Here is an 8,747-nt window from a genome sequence, read left to right as displayed (position 1 = left end):
TAATTTATGTATAGCAAATGAAAAAGTTTGTACGCTGTTGTCTGCTTGGTACCAAAAGATTCTGTAATCAATGTACTATTAAAATGTATAATCGATGAATTTTTGGCTCGTCTTAAAATATTAGAAATTGATACTTTTTTGGCGCGGACCCTGTGCGAAGCATCCTTATTTTATGTTTATCATATTAAAAAATTTGTACGCTGGTGTCTGCATGGTACCAAAAGATTCTGTACTCAATGTACTATTAAAATGTATAATCGATGAATTTTTGGCTCGTCTTAAAATATTGGAAATCGATACTTTTTACCGCTGACCCTATGCGACGCAACCTTATTTTAAGTATATCAAGGTAAAAAATTTGTACGCTGGTGTCTGTTTGGTACCAAATGATTCTGTACTCAATGTACTATTAAAATGTATAATCGATGAATTTTTGGCTCGTCTTAAAATATTAGAAATCGATACTTTTTTACCGCTGACCCTATGCGACGCATCCTTAATTTATGTATAGCAAATGAAAAAGTTTGTACGCTGTTGTCTGCTTGGTACCAAAAGATTCTGTAATCAATGTACTATTAAAATGTATAATCGATGAATTTTTGGCTCGTCTTAAAATATTAGAAATCGATACTTTTTTGACGCGGACCCTGTGCGACGCATCCTTATTTTATGTTTATCGTATTAAAAAATTTGTACGCTGATGTCTGCTTGGTACCAAATAATTCTGTAAACAATGTACTATTAAAATGTATAATCGATGAATTTTTGGCTCGTCTTAAAATATTAGAAATCGATACTTTTTTGGCGCGGACCCTGTGCGAAGCATCCTTATTTTATGTTTATCATATTAAAAAATTTGTACGCTGGTGTCTGCATGGTACCAAAAGATTCTGTACTCAATGTACTATTAAAATGTATAATCGATGAATTTTTGGCTCGTCTTAAAATATTAGAAATCGATACTTTTTTACCGCTGACCCTATGCGACGCATCCTTAATTTATGTATAGCAAATGAAAAAATTTGTACGCTGGTGTCTGAATGGTACGAAAAGATTCTGTAATAAATGTACTATTAAAATGTATAATCGATGAATTTTTGGCTCGTCTTAAAATATTGGAAATCGATACTTTTTACCGCTGACTCTATGCGACGCAACCTTATTTTAAGTATATCAAGTTAAAAAATTTGTACGCTGTTGTCTGCTTGGTACCAAAAGATTCTGTAATCAATGTACTATTAAAATGTATAATCGATGAATTTTTGGCTCGTCTTAAAATATTAGAAATCGATACTTTTTTGACGCGGACCCTGTGCGACGCATCCTTATTTTATGTTTATCGTATTAAAAAATTTGTACGCTGATGTCTGCTTGGTACCAAATAATTCTGTAAACAATTTACTATTAAAATGTATAATCGATGAATTTTTGGCTCGTCTTAAAATATTAGAAATCGATACTTTTTTGGCGCGAACCCTGTGCGAAGCATCCTTATTTTATGTTTATCATATTAAAAAATTTGTACGCTGGTGTCTGCATGGTACCAAAAGATTCTGTACTCAATGTACTATTAAAATGTATAATCGATGAATTTTTGGCTCGTCTTTAAATATTAGAAATTGATACTTTTTTGACGCGGACTCTGTGCGACGCATCCTTATTTTATGTTTATCATATTAAAAAATTTGTACGCTGGTGTCTGAATGGTACGAAAAGATTCTGTAATAAATGTACTATTAAAATGTATAATCGATGAATTTTTGGCTCGTCTTAAAATATTAGAAATCGATACTTTTTTACCGCTGACCCTATGCGACGCATCCTTAATTTATGTATAGCAAATGAAAAAGTTTGTACGCTGTTGTCTGCTTGGTACCAAAAGATTCTGTAATCAATGTACTATTAAAATGTATAATCGATGAATTTTTGGCTCGTCTTAAAATATTAGAAATCGATACTTTTTTGACGCGGACCCTGTGCGACGCATCCTTATTTTATGTTTATCGTATTAAAAAATTTGTACGCTGATGTCTGCTTGGTACCAAATAATTCTGTAAACAATGTACTATTAAAATGTATAATCGATGAATTTTTGGCTCGTCTTTAAATATTAGAAATCGATACTTTTTTACCGCTGACCATATGCGACGCATCCTTAATTTATGTATAGCAAATGAAAAAGTTTGTACGCTGTTGTCTGCTTGGTACCAAAAGATTCTGTAATCAATGTACTATTAAAATGTATAATCGATGAATTTTTGGCTCATCTTAAAATATTAGAAATCGATACTTTTTTGACGCGGACCCTGTGCGACGCATCCTTATTTTATGTTTATCGTATTAAAAAATTTGTACGCTGATGTCTGCTTGGTACCAAATAATTCTGTAAACAATGTACTATTAAAATGTATAATCGATGAATTTTTGGCTCGTCTTTAAATATTAGAAATCGATACTTTTTTACCGCTGACCCTATGCGACGCATCCTTAATTTATGTATAGCAAATGAAAAAGTTTGTACGCTGTTGTCTGCTTGGTACCAAAAGATTCTGTAATCAATGTACTATTAAAATGTATAATCGATGAATTTTTGGCTCGTCTTAAAATATTAGAAATTGATACTTTTTTGGCGCGGACCCTGTGCGAAGCATCCTTATTTTATGTTTATCATATTAAAAAATTTGTACGCTGGTGTCTGCATGGTACCAAAAGATTCTGTACTCAATGTACTATTAAAATGTATAATCGATGAATTTTTGGCTCGTCTTAAAATATTGGAAATCGATACTTTTTACCGCTGACCCTATGCGACGCAACCTTATTTTAAGTATATCAAGGTAAAAAATTTGTACGCTGGTGTCTGTTTGGTACCAAATGATTCTGTACTCAATGTACTATTAAAATGTATAATCGATGAATTTTTGGCTCGTCTTATAATATTAGAAATCGATACTTTTTTACCGCTGACCCTATGCGACGCATCCTTAATTTATGTATAGCAAATGAAAAAGTTTGTACGCTGTTGTCTGCTTGGTACCAAAAGATTCTGTAATCAATGTACTATTAAAATGTATAATCGATGAATTTTTGGCTCGTCTTAAAATATTAGAAATCGATACTTTTTTGACGCGGACCCTGTGCGACGCATACTTATTTTATGTTTATCATATTAAAAAATTTGTACGCTGATGTCTGCTTGGTACCAAATAATTCTGTAAACAATTTACTATTAAAATGTATAATCGATGAATTTTTGGCTCGTCTTTAAATATTAGAAATTGATAATTTTTTGACGCGGACTCTGTGCGACGCATACTTATTTTATGTTTATCATATTAAAAAATTTGTACGCTGATGTCTGCTTGGTACCAAAAGATTTTGTAATCAATGTACTATTAAAATGTATAATCGATGAATTTTTGGCTCGTCTTAAAATATTAGAAATCGATACTTTTTTGACGCGGACCCTGTGCGACGCATCCTTATTTTATGTTTATCGTATTAAAAAATTTGTACGCTGATGTCTGCTTGGTACCAAATAATTCTGTAAACAATTTACTATTAAAATGTATAATCGATGAATTTTTGGCTCGTCTTAAAATATTAGAAATCGATACTTTTTTGGCGCGAACCCTGTGCGAAGCATCCTTATTTTATGTTTATCATATTAAAAAATTTGTACGCTGGTGTCTGCATGGTACCAAAAGATTCTGTACTCAATGTACTATTAAAATGTATAATCGATGAATTTTTGGCTCGTCTTTAAATATTAGAAATTGATACTTTTTTGACGCGGACTCTGTGCGACGCATCCTTATTTTATGTTTATCATATTAAAAAATTTGTACGCTGGTGTCTGAATGGTACGAAAAGATTCTGTAATAAATGTACTATTAAAATGTATAATCGATGAATTTTTGGCTCGTCTTAAAATATTGGAAATCGATACTTTTTACCGCTGACCCTATGCGACGCAACCTTATTTTAAGTATATCAAGGTAAAAAATTTGTACGCTGGTGTCTGTTTGGTACCAAATGATTCTGTACTCAATGTACTATTAAAATGTATAATCGATGAATTTTTGGCTCGTCTTAAAATATTAGAAATCGATACTTTTTTACCGCTGACCCTATGCGACGCATCCTTAATTTATGTATAGCAAATGAAAAAGTTTGTACGCTGTTGTCTGCTTGGTACCAAAAGATTCTGTAATCAATGTACTATTAAAATGTATAATCGATGAATTTTTGGCTCGTCTTAAAATATTAGAAATCGATACTTTTTTGACGCGGACCCTGTGCGACGCATCCTTATTTTATGTTTATCGTATTAAAAAATTTGTACGCTGATGTCTGCTTGGTACCAAATAATTCTGTAAACAATGTACTATTAAAATGTATAATCGATGAATTTTTGGCTCGTCTTTAAATATTAGAAATCGATACTTTTTTACCGCTGACCATATGCGACGCATCCTTAATTTATGTATAGCAAATGAAAAAGTTTGTACGCTGTTGTCTGCTTGGTACCAAAAGATTCTGTAATCAATGTACTATTAAAATGTATAATCGATGAATTTTTGGCTCATCTTAAAATATTAGAAATCGATACTTTTTTGACGCGGACCCTGTGCGACGCATCCTTATTTTATGTTTATCGTATTAAAAAATTTGTACGCTGATGTCTGCTTGGTACCAAATAATTCTGTAAACAATGTACTATTAAAATGTATAATCGATGAATTTTTGGCTCGTCTTTAAATATTAGAAATCGATACTTTTTTACCGCTGACCCTATGCGACGCATCCTTAATTTATGTATAGCAAATGAAAAAGTTTGTACGCTGTTGTCTGCTTGGTACCAAAAGATTCTGTAATCAATGTACTATTAAAATGTATAATCGATGAATTTTTGGCTCGTCTTAAAATATTAGAAATTGATACTTTTTTGGCGCGGACCCTGTGCGAAGCATCCTTATTTTATGTTTATCATATTAAAAAATTTGTACGCTGGTGTCTGCATGGTACCAAAAGATTCTGTACTCAATGTACTATTAAAATGTATAATCGATGAATTTTTGGCTCGTCTTAAAATATTGGAAATCGATACTTTTTACCGCTGACCCTATGCGACGCAACCTTATTTTAAGTATATCAAGGTAAAAAATTTGTACGCTGGTGTCTGTTTGGTACCAAATGATTCTGTACTCAATGTACTATTAAAATGTATAATCGATGAATTTTTGGCTCGTCTTAAAATATTAGAAAGCGATACTTTTTTACCGCTGACCCTATGCGACGCATCCTTAATTTATGTATAGCAAATGAAAAAGTTTGTACGCTGTTGTCTGCTTGGTACCAAAAGATTCTGTAATCAATGTACTATTAAAATGTATAATCGATGAATTTTTGGCTCGTCTTAAAATATTAGAAATCGATACTTTTTTGACGCGGACCCTGTGCGACGCATCCTTATTTTATGTTTATCGTATTAAAAAATTTGTACGCTGATGTCTGCTTGGTACCAAATAATTCTGTAAACAATGTACTATTAAAATGTATAATCGATGAATTTTTGGCTCGTCTTAAAATATTAGAAATCGATACTTTTTTGGCGCGGACCCTGTGCGAAGCATCCTTATTTTATGTTTATCATATTAAAAAATTTGTACGCTGGTGTCTGCATGGTACCAAAAGATTCTGTACTCAATGTACTATTAAAATGTATAATCGATGAATTTTTGGCTCGTCTTAAAATATTAGAAATCGATACTTTTTTACCGCTGACCCTATGCGACGCATCCTTAATTTATGTATAGCAAATGAAAAAATTTGTACGCTGGTGTCTGAATGGTACGAAAAGATTCTGTAATAAATGTACTATTAAAATGTATAATCGATGAATTTTTGGCTCGTCTTAAAATATTAGAAATCGATACTTTTTTGACGCGGACCCTGTGCGACGCATCCTTATTTTATGTTTATCGTATTAAAAAATTTGTACGCTGATGTCTGCTTGGTACCAAATAATTCTGTAAACAATTTACTATTAAAATGTATAATCGATGAATTTTTGGCTCGTCTTAAAATATTAGAAATCGATACTTTTTTGGCGCGAACCCTGTGCGAAGCATCCTTATTTTATGTTTATCATATTAAAAAATTTGTACGCTGGTGTCTGCATGGTACCAAAAGATTCTGTACTCAATGTACTATTAAAATGTATAATCGATGAATTTTTGGCTCGTCTTTAAATATTAGAAATTGATACTTTTTTGACGCGGACTCTGTGCGACGCATCCTTATTTTATGTTTATCATATTAAAAAATTTGTACGCTGGTGTCTGAATGGTACGAAAAGATTCTGTAATAAATGTACTATTAAAATGTATAATCGATGAATTTTTGGCTCGTCTTAAAATATTGGAAATCGATACTTTTTACCGCTGACCCTATGCGACGCAACCTTATTTTAAGTATATCAAGGTAAAAAATTTGTACGCTGGTGTCTGTTTGGTACCAAATGATTCTGTACTCAATGTACTATTAAAATGTATAATCGATGAATTTTTGGCTCGTCTTAAAATATTAGAAATCGATACTTTTTTACCGCTGACCCTATGCGACGCATCCTTAATTTATGTATAGCAAATGAAAAAGTTTGTACGCTGTTGTCTGCTTGGTACCAAAAGATTCTGTAATCAATGTACTATTAAAATGTATAATCGATGAATTTTTGGCTCGTCTTAAAATATTAGAAATCGATACTTTTTTGACGCGGACCCTGTGCGACGCATCCTTATTTTATGTTTATCGTATTAAAAAATTTGTACGCTGATGTCTGCTTGGTACCAAATAATTCTGTAAACAATGTACTATTAAAATGTATAATCGATGAATTTTTGGCTCGTCTTTAAATATTAGAAATCGATACTTTTTTACCGCTGACCATATGCGACGCATCCTTAATTTATGTATAGCAAATGAAAAAGTTTGTACGCTGTTGTCTGCTTGGTACCAAAAGATTCTGTAATCAATGTACTATTAAAATGTATAATCGATGAATTTTTGGCTCATCTTAAAATATTAGAAATCGATACTTTTTTGACGCGGACCCTGTGCGACGCATCCTTATTTTATGTTTATCGTATTAAAAAATTTGTACGCTGATGTCTGCTTGGTACCAAATAATTCTGTAAACAATGTACTATTAAAATGTATAATCGATGAATTTTTGGCTCGTCTTTAAATATTAGAAATCGATACTTTTTTACCGCTGACCCTATGCGACGCATCCTTAATTTATGTATAGCAAATGAAAAAGTTTGTACGCTGTTGTCTGCTTGGTACCAAAAGATTCTGTAATCAATGTACTATTAAAATGTATAATCGATGAATTTTTGGCTCGTCTTAAAATATTAGAAATTGATACTTTTTTGGCGCGGACCCTGTGCGAAGCATCCTTATTTTATGTTTATCATATTAAAAAATTTGTACGCTGGTGTCTGCATGGTACCAAAAGATTCTGTACTCAATGTACTATTAAAATGTATAATCGATGAATTTTTGGCTCGTCTTAAAATATTGGAAATCGATACTTTTTACCGCTGACCCTATGCGACGCAACCTTATTTTAAGTATATCAAGGTAAAAAATTTGTACGCTGGTGTCTGTTTGGTACCAAATGATTCTGTACTCAATGTACTATTAAAATGTATAATCGATGAATTTTTGGCTCGTCTTAAAATATTAGAAATCGATACTTTTTTACCGCTGACCCTATGCGACGCATCCTTAATTTATGTATAGCAAATGAAAAAGTTTGTACGCTGTTGTCTGCTTGGTACCAAAAGATTCTGTAATCAATGTACTATTAAAATGTATAATCGATGAATTTTTGGCTCGTCTTAAAATATTAGAAATCGATACTTTTTTGACGCGGACCCTGTGCGACGCATCCTTATTTTATGTTTATCGTATTAAAAAATTTGTACGCTGATGTCTGCTTGGTACCAAATAATTCTGTAAACAATGTACTATTAAAATGTATAATCGATGAATTTTTGGCTCGTCTTTAAATATTAGAAATCGATACTTTTTTACCGCTGACCATATGCGACGCATCCTTAATTTATGTATAGCAAATGAAAAAGTTTGTACGCTGTTGTCTGCTTGGTACCAAAAGATTCTGTAATCAATGTACTATTAAAATGTATAATCGATGAATTTTTGGCTCATCTTAAAATATTAGAAATCGATACTTTTTTGACGCGGACCCTGTGCGACGCATCCTTATTTTATGTTTATCGTATTAAAAAATTTGTACGCTGATGTCTGCTTGGTACCAAATAATTCTGTAAACAATGTACTATTAAAATGTATAATCGATGAATTTTTGGCTCGTCTTTAAATATTAGAAATCGATACTTTTTTACCGCTGACCCTATGCGACGCATCCTTAATTTATGTATAGCAAATGAAAAAGTTTGTACGCTGTTGTCTGCTTGGTACCAAAAGATTCTGTAATCAATGTACTATTAAAATGTATAATCGATGAATTTTTGGCTCGTCTTAAAATATTAGAAATTGATACTTTTTTGGCGCGGACCCTGTGCGAAGCATCCTTATTTTATGTTTATCATATTAAAAAATTTGTACGCTGGTGTCTGCATGGTACCAAAAGATTCTGTACTCAATGTACTATTAAAATGTATAATCGATGAATTTTTGGCTCGTCTTAAAATATT

Source organism: Prenolepis imparis, unplaced genomic scaffold, assembly GCF_030444845.1.
Source record: "Prenolepis imparis isolate NDT839.2.m4 unplaced genomic scaffold, iyPreImpa1.0 SCAF_11, whole genome shotgun sequence".
Taxonomy (NCBI): Eukaryota; Metazoa; Arthropoda; class Insecta; order Hymenoptera; family Formicidae; genus Prenolepis; species Prenolepis imparis.
Note: the sequence above shows the minus strand (reverse complement) of the source record.